Source organism: Phacochoerus africanus, chromosome 2 (assembly GCF_016906955.1).
Source record: "Phacochoerus africanus isolate WHEZ1 chromosome 2, ROS_Pafr_v1, whole genome shotgun sequence".
Lineage (NCBI taxonomy): Eukaryota > Metazoa > Chordata > Mammalia > Artiodactyla > Suidae > Phacochoerus > Phacochoerus africanus.
In genome coordinates, this window is record NC_062545.1 from 74,345,472 (window position 1) to 74,358,755 (window position 13,284).

General features: G+C 41.1%; 1 protein-coding gene and 1 pseudogene across 2 annotated transcripts in view; one reads left to right on the plus strand and one right to left on the minus strand.

The window, feature by feature from the left end:
* The window catches only part of AFG1L (AFG1 like ATPase), a 223,129-nt gene that overhangs the window by 24,000 nt on the left and 185,845 nt on the right, over nucleotides 1-13,284 (plus strand). The window lies entirely within an intron of this gene.
* On the minus strand, nucleotides 912-9,140 carry LOC125121436 (PRELI domain containing protein 3B-like; annotated as a pseudogene).

Here is a 13,284-nt window from a genome sequence, read left to right on the forward strand (position 1 = left end):
CGCTGATCCCATTGCACCATAGTGGGAGCTCCACCTTGTTCTTGATCTTAGTGGGAAACTTCTAAATATATTAAGTATGATGTTACTATAGGGATTTTTAAAATAGATACTCTTTGTCAAGATGAAGAATTTACCTCTATTCCTAATTTACTGAGACGTTTTAAATTTAATTCATGAATGGATATTAGAATTTGTCAAATGCTTTTTCCACATTTATTGATATGATCATGTGATTTTTCTCTTTAGCTTGTTGATGAAATGAATTATATTAATTGATTTGGAAAAAATTCAGATGAGGGAGTTCCTATCATGGCTCAGTGGAAACGAATTGACTAGTATTCATTAGGACTAGTATTCATTGGCTGTGGCATAGGCCGGCGGCTACAGCTCCCATTTGACTCCTAGCCTGGGAACCTCTGTATGCCACAGGTGCAGCCCTAAAAGGACAAAAAGAAAAAAAAAATTCAGATGATCCCTTTTATTTAGAAGCCCTGCACCTCTTTGTTTCAATCAAGTCACGTAGCCTTTCTTCAGCTTATTAGAAAAAACAATTCTACCTAAAATATAGTTTTTTTTTTTTTGGTCTTTTGTGCTATTTCTTTGGGCCGCTCCCGTGGCATATGGAGGTTCCCAGGCTAGGGGTCGAATCGGAGCTGTAGCCACCGGCCTACACCAGAGCCACAGCAACGTGGGATCGGAGCCGCGTCTGCATCCTACACCACAGCTCACGGCAACGCCGGATCGTTAACCCACTGAGCAAGGGCAGGGACCGAACCCGCAACCTCATGGTTCCTAGTCAGATTCGTTAACCACTGCTCCACGACGGGAACTCCATAGTTGTATTTTTTAAATAAAAAAATATTGCCAGCTTGTAGAGACGTGGGAGGCCAGGTGTTGCATATCAACTTTTATCATTTCTCTACAAGTGCTGCTGCTGCCATCAGTATCCTTATGCTTTCTTTTGCAGAAGACATCATTTCTTCAATTTCAGCATTTATGTATTACCTATTCTGTTGCTTCTCAGCCTAAATTTATTAACACTTGAAGATATACTTGCCATCAGCCCTTCAGAGTGCTGAGACTGACTCCTTTCAATGGCAATTAAGAATTCTTGAGTAAAAACAGTTTTTTTCTGGGTCTTAAGAATGTGGTTTGTATATGTCTCTCATCTCCTGGAGCTAGCTGTATTTGTAAATGAAATATTAGATTTAAGTTCTGTTGTTTTCTCTACAGGATCCACTCACTAGAGAATGTTCTTCACATCTGTTTTAGTTCTTGCTGCACCAATAAGAGATATCACAATGGAAGGCAGTCCCCACTCCGTGCTGAGGAATCTTTGGTTGTGCAGCTTTCTAGAGGGATCTCTATGTCTGTGCAATACATTAACTCCAGCCACACTGAGTTCACAAGGTTTGAGTATTTCTGCATTGCAGCTGTTGTAACAGTTTCCTATGGGTGGTCAGTATCTTCATGGTACTTGTGACCCGCGTGGAGGTGCTAGGGTGCAATGAAGCAAAGAGGGTACTGTTGCCCTGTCTTGGCCCCCCAGCCACCATCTACATTAAATAATTTTAAAATGTTGAATCAGCCTTATGTTCCTGGGATAAATCTCACTTGTTCGTAGTGTGTAATTCTTTCTATACATTGTTGGATTTGATTTACTAGTACTTTGTTGGGAATTTTTGCATTTATGTTTATGAGAGATATTGGTGTGGTTTTCTTTTCTTGCAGTGTCTTTGTCTTATTTTGGTATTAGAGTAATAATGGTTTCATAGAATGAGTTAGGTAGTATTTTTCTGCTTCTAATCCTCTGAAAGAGATTTTAGAGAATTAGTATAATTTCTTAAGTGGTAGAATTCACAGTAAACCCTTTTGTGCCTGATGCTTTCTGTTTTGGAAGATTATTAATTATTGATTAAATTTCTATAATAGATGTAGGCCTATTCAGATTGTTTCTTCTTGTGTGAATTTTGGCAGATTGTGTGTTTCAAGGAATCTGTCCATTTCATCTAGGTTATCAGATTTATGGGTTGAGTCATTCATAGTGTTTCTTTATTACCCTTTTAATGTCCAGGTGATGTCTCTCTTTTATTTCTGATACTAGTAATTTGTGTCTTCTCTCTTTTTTTCCTAGTTAGCCAGAGGCTTAACAGTTTTATTGATCTTTTCAAAGAGCCAGCATTTGGTTTCATTGATTTTTCTCAAGTTTCCTAAGGTGGACACTTTAGATGATTGATTTTTCCTTCCTTCCTTCCTTCCTTCCTTCCTTCCCTCTTTCTTTCTTTCTTTCTTTCTTTCTTTTCTTTTCTTTTCTTTCTTTCTTTTCTTTTCTTTTCTTTTCTTTCTTCTTTCTTTTCTTTTCTTTTCTTTTCTTTTCTTTTCTTTTCTCTTTTCTTTTTCTTTTCTTTTCTTTTCTTTTCTTTCCTTTCCTTTCCTTTCCTTTCAGAGGTGAAGTGGGCTGTGCCCACAGCACATGTGAGTTCCTGGGCCACAGACTGAACCCTCACCACAGCAGTGACCTGAACCTCTGCAATGACAACAACACTGGATCCTTAACCTTAGATGGTTGATTTTAGATCTTTCTTCTTTTCTAACATATGCTTTCATTTCTATAAATTTCTCTCAAATCACTGCTTTTTCTATTTCCTGCTTATTTTGATAATTTGTATTTCCATTTTCATTTTCATTTAGTTCAAAATATTTAAAAATTTATCTGAGTTTTCTTCTTCTTTTTTTTTGTCTTTTTGCCTTTTCTAGGGCTGCTCCCGTGGCATGTGGAGTTCCCAGGCTAGGGGTCTGATCGGCGCTGTTGCTGCCAGCCTACGCCAGAGCCACAGCAGTGTGGGATCTGAGCCGCCTCTGTGACCTACACCACAACTCATGGCAATGCCGGATCCTTAACCCACTGAGCAAGGCCAGAGATTGAACCTGCAACCTTGTCGTTCCTAGTTGGATTCATTAACCACTGCGCCACAATGGGAAGTCCCGAGTTTTCTTCTTTGACCCATGTATGTTATGTAGAAGTATATTGTTTAATCTTTGCATATTTTAGAGTTTTCCGGTTATCATTCTGTTACTGATTAAACTAGAAAGTTTAATTCCATTGTGGTCTGAGAGCAGACATTGTATGATTTCTGTTCTGACTTTGTTAAGATGTGTTTTTATGGCCTGGAATGTGGTCTATCTTGGTGAATGTTCTATGTGAGCTTGAGAAGAATGTGATTCTGCTGTTGTTGGGTGATGTATTCTATAGATGTCAATTATAGACGATTGATTGATGCTGTTGTTGAGTTCAACTAAGTCCTTACTGATTTGCTGCCTGCTGGATCTGTCCACTTCTTCTAGAGGGGTGTTGAAGTCTCCAGCTATGATAGTGGATTCATCCATTTTTCCTTATAGTCCTGTCAATTTTTACCTCATGTAGTTTAGTTTGATGTGGTTTGTTAGGTGCATATGCATTATGATGGTTATGTCTTCTTGGAGAATTGATTCTTTTATCATTATGTAATGTCCTTTTTTTTTTTTTTTTGTCTTTTTGCCATTTCTAGGGCCACTCCCGCGGCATATGGAGGTTCCCAGGCTAGGGGTCTAATCAGAGCTGTAGCCACAGGCCTATGCCAGAGCCATAGCAACGCGGGATCCGAGCCGCGTCTGCAACCTACACCACAGCTCATGGCAACACTGGGTCCTTAACCCCCTGAGCAAGGCCAGGGATGGAACCCAAAACCTCATGGTTCCTATTCAGATTCGTTAACCACTGAGCCATGATGGGAATTCCTGTAATATCCTTCTTTATCTATGATGACTTTCCTTGCTTTGAAGTCTGGTCTGTCTGAAATTAATATAGCTACTCTTGTTTTCTTTTGATTAGCATTAGCATGGTATATTTTTCTCCATCCATTTACTTTTAATATGAGTGTGTCTTTGTATTTAAAGTGGGTTTCTTTTATTTATTTATTTCATATTCATTTTTTTTTCATGGCTGCACCTGTGGCATATGGAAGTTCCCAGGCCATGGACTGATCCAAGCTGCAGATGTAGCCTACTCTGCAGCTGCTGCAATGCTAGATCCTTTAACCCATTGTACCTGGCCAGGGATTGAACCTGTACCTCCTAAAGTGGGTTTCTTTTAGACAAAATACAGTTGAGTCTTGTCTTTGATCCACTCTGACAGTCTCTGTTTTTTAATCTATTCATTTATACCATTGATTGTGTGGTTATTGATATAATTGGATTAATATCTACCATATTTGTTACCATCTTCTATTTGTTGCCCTTGTTATTTGTTCCTATTTTTACTTGCAGTCTTTTTCTGTATTTTGTGGGGTTTTTTTTGGCCACACCCTTTGTATGTGGAAGTTCCCCAGCCAGGGACTGAACCCATGCCACAGCAATGACATGAGCTGCTGTGGTAACAAGGGTGGATCTTTAACCCACTGCACCACAAGGGAACTCCTGTGTTTTGTGGTTTTAATTGAGCAGTTTCTATTTTTTAGTTTTCTCTTTCTTAGCATATAAGTTATACTTCTTTTTTCATTTTTTTGGTGGTTGCCCTAGACTTTGTGATATACCTTTCATCTGATCCAAGTCCACTTTCAAATAACACTCTACCATTTCATGGGTAGTGCAAATACTTTATAATAACAAAATAATCATAATTCTTCTTTCTTGTCCCTTATATCGTCTCTGTCAATCATTTCATATATATAAATATGCATATATGTATATACTTATATACATATAATAACTGAATACATTGGTACTATTATTACTTGAATAAATTGTTATTTGTTAGATCAGTTAAGGACAAGAAAAATAAAAGCTTTTTTTTTTTAACCTTCACTTATTCCTTCTTAAATGCTTTTCCTTTATGGAGATCTGAGTTTATGAACTATATTATTTTCATTCTTTCTAAAGAACTTCTTTTAACATTTCTTACAAGGCAAGTTTACTGGCAACAAATTCCTTTAATTTTTGTTTGCTTGGGAAAGTCTTTATTTCTCTGTTACCTTTTTTTTTCTTTTTTTTTTCTCCTTTTTAGGGCCACACCTGTGGTATATGGAAATTTCTGGGCTAGGGGTCGAATTGAAGCTGCAGCTGCTGGCCTGTGCCACAGCCAACAGCAATGTGGGATCTGAACTGCATCTGCAACCTATACCACTACTTGTGGCAATGCCAGATCCTTAACCCACTGAGAAAGGCCAGGGGCTGAACCTGAATCCTTATGGATACTAGTTAGATTCTAATTCTGATAAACCACATTGGGAACTCCCTATTTCTCCTTTACTTCTGAAGGATAATTTTACAGGGTGCAGATTTCTAGATTGGTGGGTTTTTCTTCTCAACACTAAATGTTTTGTTCTACTTTCTTATTGCTTACATGATTTATGAGACGTTGCATTTAAATTATTCCTTTTTTACCCTATAGGTATGGTGTTTTTCTCTCTGGCTTCTTTCGGGATTTTTTTCTTTTCTTTTTTTTTTTTTTGTCTTTTTAGCTATTTCTTGGGCCGCTCCCGCAGCACATGGAGGTTCCCAGGCTAGGGGTCCAATTGGAGCTGTAGCCACGGGCCTACGCCAGAGCCACAGCAACGCGGGATCCGAGCTGTGTCTGCAGCCTACACCACAGCTCACGGCAACGCCAGATCCTTAACCCACTGAGCAAGGCCAGGGACCGAACCTGAAACCTCATGGTTCCTAGTCGGGTTCGTTAACCACTGTGCCACGACAGGAACTCTGGGATTTTTTTTGTTTATTTTTGATTTTATGTAGTTTGAAAATGCTATGCCTAGGTGTAATTTTCTTGGCATTTATTCTGCTTGGTGTTCTCTGAGCTTCCTGGATCTGTGGTTTGGTGTCTGTCATTATTTCAGGAAAATTCTCAGTCATTGTTGTTTCCAATATTTCTTCCGTTCCTTTCTCTCTCTCTTCTCCTTCTGGTATTCCAGAAGGAGAAAAGGTATGCTACACTTTTTGTAGTTCCGTAGTCCTTGAATATTCTGTTTTGTTTTGTGCATTCTTTGTTTCTTTGCCTTACAGTTTTGGAGGTTTCTGTTGATATATCCTTAAGCTCAGAGATTCTTTCTTTAGTTATGTCCAGTCTACTAATAAGCCAATTAAAGGCATTCCTTATTTCTGTTACAGTGTTTTCATCTCTAGCAATTCTTTTTGGTTCTTTCTCATAATTTCCATCTCTGCTTATATTGCCATATGTTCTTGTATGCTGTCTTCTTTATACATTAGAGCCCTTAGCACCTTAATAATAGTTGTTTTAAATTTCTAGTCTAATAATTCCAATATCTATGCTATGTCTGGTTCTGATGCTTACTCTGTGTCTTCACATTGTGTATTTTTGCTTTTAGTGTACCTTGTAATTTTTTCTTGATAGCCAGACATGATGCACTTGGGTAAAGGGAACTGCTGTAAATAGGCCTTTAGCTATGTGGTGGTGAGGTGTGTGGAGAGACAAAGCATTCTATAGTCTATGATTAGGTATTGGTCTTCTAGAGAGCCTGTGCCTCTGGGACTGTGAACTTAATAAATGTTTGTCAGTTTTGTTTTTTGTTTGTTTATCAGTTTTTTCTCTCCTCTGAGGTGGGGAAGGATGGCTAGAGTGGGCTGCGGTTGCATATTTCCCTTCTTCCACATGCAAGTCTAGAGTTGAGTGGAGCTGAATATTTCTCTTCTCTCAGGTCATTTAGGCACTGATTATACCCAAGGAGTTTAGGTAAATAGTTTCCCTTGATGGCAGGCTTTTCCCTTCCCCATGCCAGAAGCACAAAGCAACTTCTCCTGTGTTACCATGAGAGCTTGGTCAAGTTCCTGGAAGTAAAATTCATAAACGTGTACCCCCCCCCCCCCCACCATGGTTCGGTACCCCTGGAATCTTTAACTCTCAGCATTGTCTGCATTCAGCCTCCATCAGTTCCTCACTTTCAGTTCAGATTTTCCTTCCCTGGCAATGTATCCTGTGGTGGTTTCCACTTATGAGCCTCTACTACTGAGAGCCATCACTCCCTGTATTTGCCTGTCTTTCTCTTCAGGCTTGGGGAAGCAGTTTGCCGTGTGTCCTTCCTTTTCCTGTGGATCTGAGATGTTGATTTTTCTGTCTGATCGGCTTTTTACTTATTGTTAGGATACAGTGGCAACTTATGAGCTCCTAACATGTGGTCCTGGATAACCCATGATTCTCTTTTTATGTCTGCTGACTACCTGAAGTAATGCCTTGTCTTCAGTGTGCCTTGGTTTTCTTTTTTGGGAAAAATGAATGAAATTACATACTGCTAAATAAAGATATTAGGTTAGTAAAAATAAAAGTGGAAACAAGGGACTTTAAACTCTCTGAAGGCAGGTCCCAATAGAAACAATGTACTTTGCTCACAGTCCTTATATTTCCTATGAATAACTTTAAAAATTAGATATTTTATAATTATGAATGAGATTATGAAGACTGAGGAGTAGCTATTGGACTTGGCAACAATAGGCCTTGGGTGAAGCTGTCTTTGTAGAAGCTTGATCGCAGGAGGTTGAGAAATGAGCAGGATGTGAGAGAATAGGCAGAAAAAGTAAAGGCAATTCTTTCAAGTGGCTTGGCTGTGAAGGGAAGGAGGGAGAGCAGATGTCTAATGGCTGTAGGGTTAAGAGGTTTCATTGTTGCTATTATTTTTTTTTAAGATAGGACAGGGTTGACCTGATATGAAAAAAGCTAGTAGGGAGGGGAAAGGATATGCTGTAGTACAGAGCTAGTTAATGAAGAGAATGACACCTCTGAAAAGGTAGGAAGGGAAGGGATTCAAGGAATATTTAATAAGCACCAATCATATCAGGTCTATTCCCTGGAAAATACAGCTTGAATAAAAGAGACAAATTCCTGTCCTTGAAGAGCATATTACTAGAGGGGACAGACAGAAAAAAAAATAGGTAAGTAAGTATAATATATAGATAGCCTTTAGTGTAACTAAACCTATTGGTTCTTAAGGTGTATGTAGTAAAAGTACATGTATATAAAATACGGGAGAATATCATGCATAGAAAGATCTTTTTGGAGTTCCCCATTGTGGCTCAGCGGAAACGAATCTGACTAGCATCCATGAGGACTCAGGTTCGATCCCTGGCCTTGCTCAGTGGGTTAAGGATCTGGTGTTGCCATAAACTGTGGTGTAGGTCGCAGATGCGGCTGGGATCCTGCATTGCTGCGGCTGTGGTGTAGGCTGGTGGCTGCAGCTCCAATTCAACCCCTAGCCTGGGAACCTCCTTATGCCACAGGTGCAGCCCTAAGAAGACAAATAAATAAATAAAACTGTAGGAATCCTTTGAATTTTTGTAGATGTGAGGAAAGTGGAAAGATACTCTTTCCAGTAAGGCAAAAAATAAAATGTAAAAAAAAGTGTTTTTTTTTTTTTTTTTTGTGCCACACTTGTGGCTTATGGAAATTCCCAGGCTAGGGGTTGAATCAGAGCTGCAGCTGTCAGCCTATGCCACAGCCACAGTAATTCAGGATCTGAGCTATATCTGCAGCCTACCCCACAGTTCACGGCAATGCTGGCTCCTTAACCCACTGAGAGAGGCCAGGGGTCGAACTTGCATCCTCATGGATTCTAGTCAGGTTCATAACCCCCTGAGCCACAATGGGAACTCCCAGAAAGATCTTTTTTTCTTATTATTTCTTGCTTTAACAAAATCTCTTATTACATAAAACTTGCTTTTCAGTTATATATATTTGTATGTATATTGGGTCATGATGTAGAAAGAAGGTCCAAAAAATTGAAAGCCACTGATTAGGGGACAAGTGAAGACATTAATAGCCTTTGATGGAATGAGAAATAGCTTGTAAGCTGTAACATAAGAAAAGAGAAAAGGATGGAGACCAATACAGGTGTTTGGAAATCTAAGTAGCTGAGGGTGAGGTAAGATTTTTGTGGAGAAGAAATTAGGCTGGCAGAGAGTTGGCCAGAGAGGCTGCCAGGAGACTGTCCAGTTAGGAACCTGTGTGAACAAAGGCATGACTATGAAATGAAAGAATGGAAAATGTTTGAGACACAGCGAGTAATCCAGCTTGACTACAAGGCAGCCCACAATATTGAATTTACCTTTGTACTTTCCATTCTCCCCAGCTTCCTTAACACTTCTGCTTTTGCCATCCTAGTTTGGGCCAGTGTTATTCCCACTTAGAATAGTTTCATAACCAATTTCTCTGTACCCAAATTCATTTTGCATGCTGTATGGCCAGTTGATTTTGATAGATGACTGCTACATTTTTTTTGTTGTAGTTCTTTCACTCACTTAAAATAAATCAATCTTGATATTCTCTATTACTCATTGCATATGGTGGGTAACTCAGTCATTTCATGTATCAATAGATGCAGTTTGGTGAGAAGAGGGAAGGTAGTCTGAAAATGCAGGCTGGGGCCCTGTTATGGATTCCTTGAACCCCAGAATGAGGATACTATCTGTGTTGGGGATCCTCAAGACTACCCCCAGGTTTGGTAATTTGCTAGGAAGACTCAGAGAGCTCAGCGTAGAGTCATACTCACAGCTATGATTTATTATAGCAAAAGGATACAAAGCACAGTCAGCAAAGGGAAAAGGTGTGGGACAAAGAGGAAATGAGGCACAAGCTTATACGCATTTTCTCCCAGTGGAGTCAAACAGAACATGCTTAATTCCTCCAGCTACTAACTGTGACAACAGATGTGAGATGTTGTGATTAGGGAATTCATTAGAGACTCTAAGCCTAGGGTTGAGTGGTGATCACATAGGCACCTTCTGCCTGGCATGTGCCAACATTTCAGATTAGTAGAAGGAGGTAGGTGTTCAGCAGAAACCACATTGCTTGTATGTGGTGCGAATATTTAGGAACAGTGAGTTACTCTCACCAGTTCTGGAAATGATGGGAATCCAAGTTTCCAGTCAAGGCCCAACTTTTGCAAGCAAACATTTAAGGACAGTAGTCTCAGGCCTGCTGTGTTAACTCTTTTCTTTTCTTTTTTTTGTCTTTTTTTTTTTGTCTTTTTGTCTTTTCTAGGGCCGCACCTGTGGCATATGGAGGTTCCCAGGCTAGGGGTCCAATCGGAGCTGTAGCGACTGGCCTACACCAGAGCCACAGCAACGCAGGATCTGAGCCGAGTCTGCGACCCACACTACAGCTCACAGCAACACCAGATTCCCAAGCCACTGGGCGAGGCCAGGGATCGAACCTGCAACCCCACGATTCCCAGTTGGATTCGTTAACCACTGAGCCACAACGGGAACTCCTGTGTTAACTCTTTTCTGCACACTATTCTTATGTAATGTGATTCTTTAAGGTAGGGAAGTGGTTTTAGAGGCTGCTTTGGAAATGGTTTGGTATGGGTTTGGTAATGAGGGATACGTGAAGAGGAAGGGACTTTGTTGTCCCCACCTCCTTTCTCTTAAATAAATGGAAGATCCCACAAAAAGTTCTATATATAAAAAAGCTGGTGCTGTTAAAATTGCTTGTGAAAACCACTCCTTTAAACACTGAGATGAATGTCAAGCAAAATATTGATAAAATCACGTTTGGATTTTAGCAAGATGGTCGCTGTAGTTGATGGAAGATATTTTTAGAGATTGTGGTAGCGGTAAGTTTGAGGTGTTGAGGTGATCAGAGGCAGGGAGGCCAAGCCAGAGGTAATGAGAGAGTCTGGAAGGAGTGGTAGGTAGTGTGAGGAAGGGAAGAGGGATTGGACTGGAGAGTATTTAGGGTGTAAAACTGAGTAGCACGGATGACTGATTGATTGGGTAAGGGCCTGGCTCACAGCTGGGGACAGGGTCTGTGGGATAGAGGGAAGGGAAATTAGCATTATCTTAGGTTTCTTTCTTTCTTTCTTTCTTTCTTTTTTTTTTTTTGTCTTTTTGCCATTTCTAGGCCCACTCCTGCGGCATATGGAGGTTCCCAGGCTAAGGGTCTAATCAGAACTGTAGCCGCCGGCCTACTCCAGAGCCACAGCCAAGCGAGGTCCGAGCCGCGTCTGCAACCTACACCACAGCTCACAGCAACGCCGGATCCTTAACCCACTGAGCAAGGCCAGGGACCGAACCTGAAACCTCATGGTTCCTAGTCGGATTCGTTAACCACTGCGCTACGACAGGAACTTCTAGCATTATCTTAGGTTTCTTGCTTGTTTGACCCTATCGACTTAAAGGAGGGAGTGGAAAAGAACGTTTTCCCAGGTCCTAAGATTCTCACATCCTCCAGTGCTAATGGGTATCCAACAATTCAATTCTGACATTGTCTGCTTGGAGGTAGCATCAGCTCTCCTGTGTTAAAGGGCCAATCTCATAAACTGGTCCCCCTTCATATGCCAGCTGTAGGTGGGCTGTTTAGGCTACACACACTGCAGCCTGGTGGACCACAAATTTGGGGGTTCTCACAGCCTGCACCTCAGGTTTGATGATTTGCTAAGCTTGATAATTTGCTAGAAATGTCTTATAGAACTCAGAAAAAACACTTATGTTTATCAGTTTATTATAAAGGGAACAACTCAGGAGCAGATAAATGGAAGAGATGCATAGGGCAAGGGATAAGAGCAGGGGTGCGGAGCTTGCATGCCCTCTCCAGGCACCTCACCTTCTCCAGCACCTTGTGGTGTTCACCATCCTGGAAGCTCTAATCTCCCTGCCCGCCCCCCCCCCCCCCCCCCCCCCCCCCCGCCCGCCCCGGTTGTTGGTAGGTGGGACTGAAAGTTCCAACTTTAAACTCTGGGTCTTTCTGGGGAGCAGTCCTGAGCTATCTTGGGGCCCTATTCTGAATTCATTAACATGAACTCAGAAGTGATGGAAAGAGGCTCATTATGAATAACAAAAGACACTTTATCACTTAGGAAATTCCAAAAGTTTTAAGAGCTCTCTGCCAGGGACTCTGGACAAAGGGCAAATACGTTTCTTCTTATACTACTCTGGTAAGCATCTCCAGTTGCTGGAAACCTTTATGAAACTTTCCACCTATGCCTCCAGCTTCAACCCTGAACCCAAGCCTTGTCCGTGGTCCTGTGAGGCCTAGGATTCCAGGGGACCTTTCGTCTGGTTCTCTTTTGCAGGCTATTAGCCCCCTGTATTAGTTAAAGTACAATTTAGGCCTCTGTAACAAAGAGACCCCAAAATACACTGCTTGAAAGCAAGATAGACGTTTGTTTTACATAAAAATCCAGGCAGGTGGTCCAGAGCTGGTTTGGCAGCTCAGCATTGTTGGGGAACTTTGCTCTGCTTTGCTCAGCATTCTGTGTGCCTCTCCTTGCCAGGTTGGCTCTTCCAGCTGCAGTCATGGCACTTTCTTTCCAGTCAGAGGGAGGGCAGGAAAAGGGATGAGGGGGATTTGCCCTTTCCCTTTAAGGACTCTGGAGCAGGGCTGTGCATATGTCAGCTTACACCCCCTTGGTCACGGGGCCATCCTGGCTGCCAGAGAGGCCGGGATATGGACTATTTCACTGGGCAGCCTTGTGCTCTGCCAAAACCTCTATTCAGAGAGGAAGAACAGTTCCTGGGAATAGCCCTGTGCTCTCCCCAGCAGTCATGGTATGTTTGTTTAAGGAATTGTTTTTTCTTTCTTAGAAGAAGATGGAAATCATGTTGTGACTGTTAATTTTTTTCTAAAGAAAGTAATTTTCATATTGTTGAAACAAAGAAAACATGGTATTCAGTGTAACAAGAGAAACACTGGCAAGGTACCCTTGCAAAATCTTTGGCTAGAAATGTACCAGTTTGTTTCTCATTGAACCTGCGTCAATGGAATTATGATTGGACTTAACACAGACAGCTGGTTTTCTTACCGGAGAGGCTAAAAAAAAGGATCATTAGAATACCTCCCTGCTTTGAAGCAGACCCTCTGTTGTGTTCCACCTCTTTATGTCCAACCTAAAGGTGATGGAAAAGGGCAGGGATCTTGTAAGCAGAGGGCTGAAGTCAAGGTGGTAACATCTGAATGTGGGGTTGTTTTGAACAGTGAATAAAGAGGTAGTAGAAAACCCTTTATGCTAGCCTTGAAGTCTCTGCCCTGGGACTGAAGAACCAGATTTAGGCCTAATGCAAAGAAAGGCATCACCCTTGCTCGGGGGAAGGATCTGATGAGCCCACGTGGCTTGTTCAGTCGAGTGGAGGCAAAGCAGAGACTCGAGTTGGGGGGGCGGTTAGGCTTCCTAGAGGAGGGATTATATTGATAGCGTAGGAGTTTGGAGTTTATTAAAGTGAGATAATTATACTTATTATACAAATGTGTTTTATATTATTTTCATCAAAATGATATGTACAACTGCTGAAATTTATACAGTC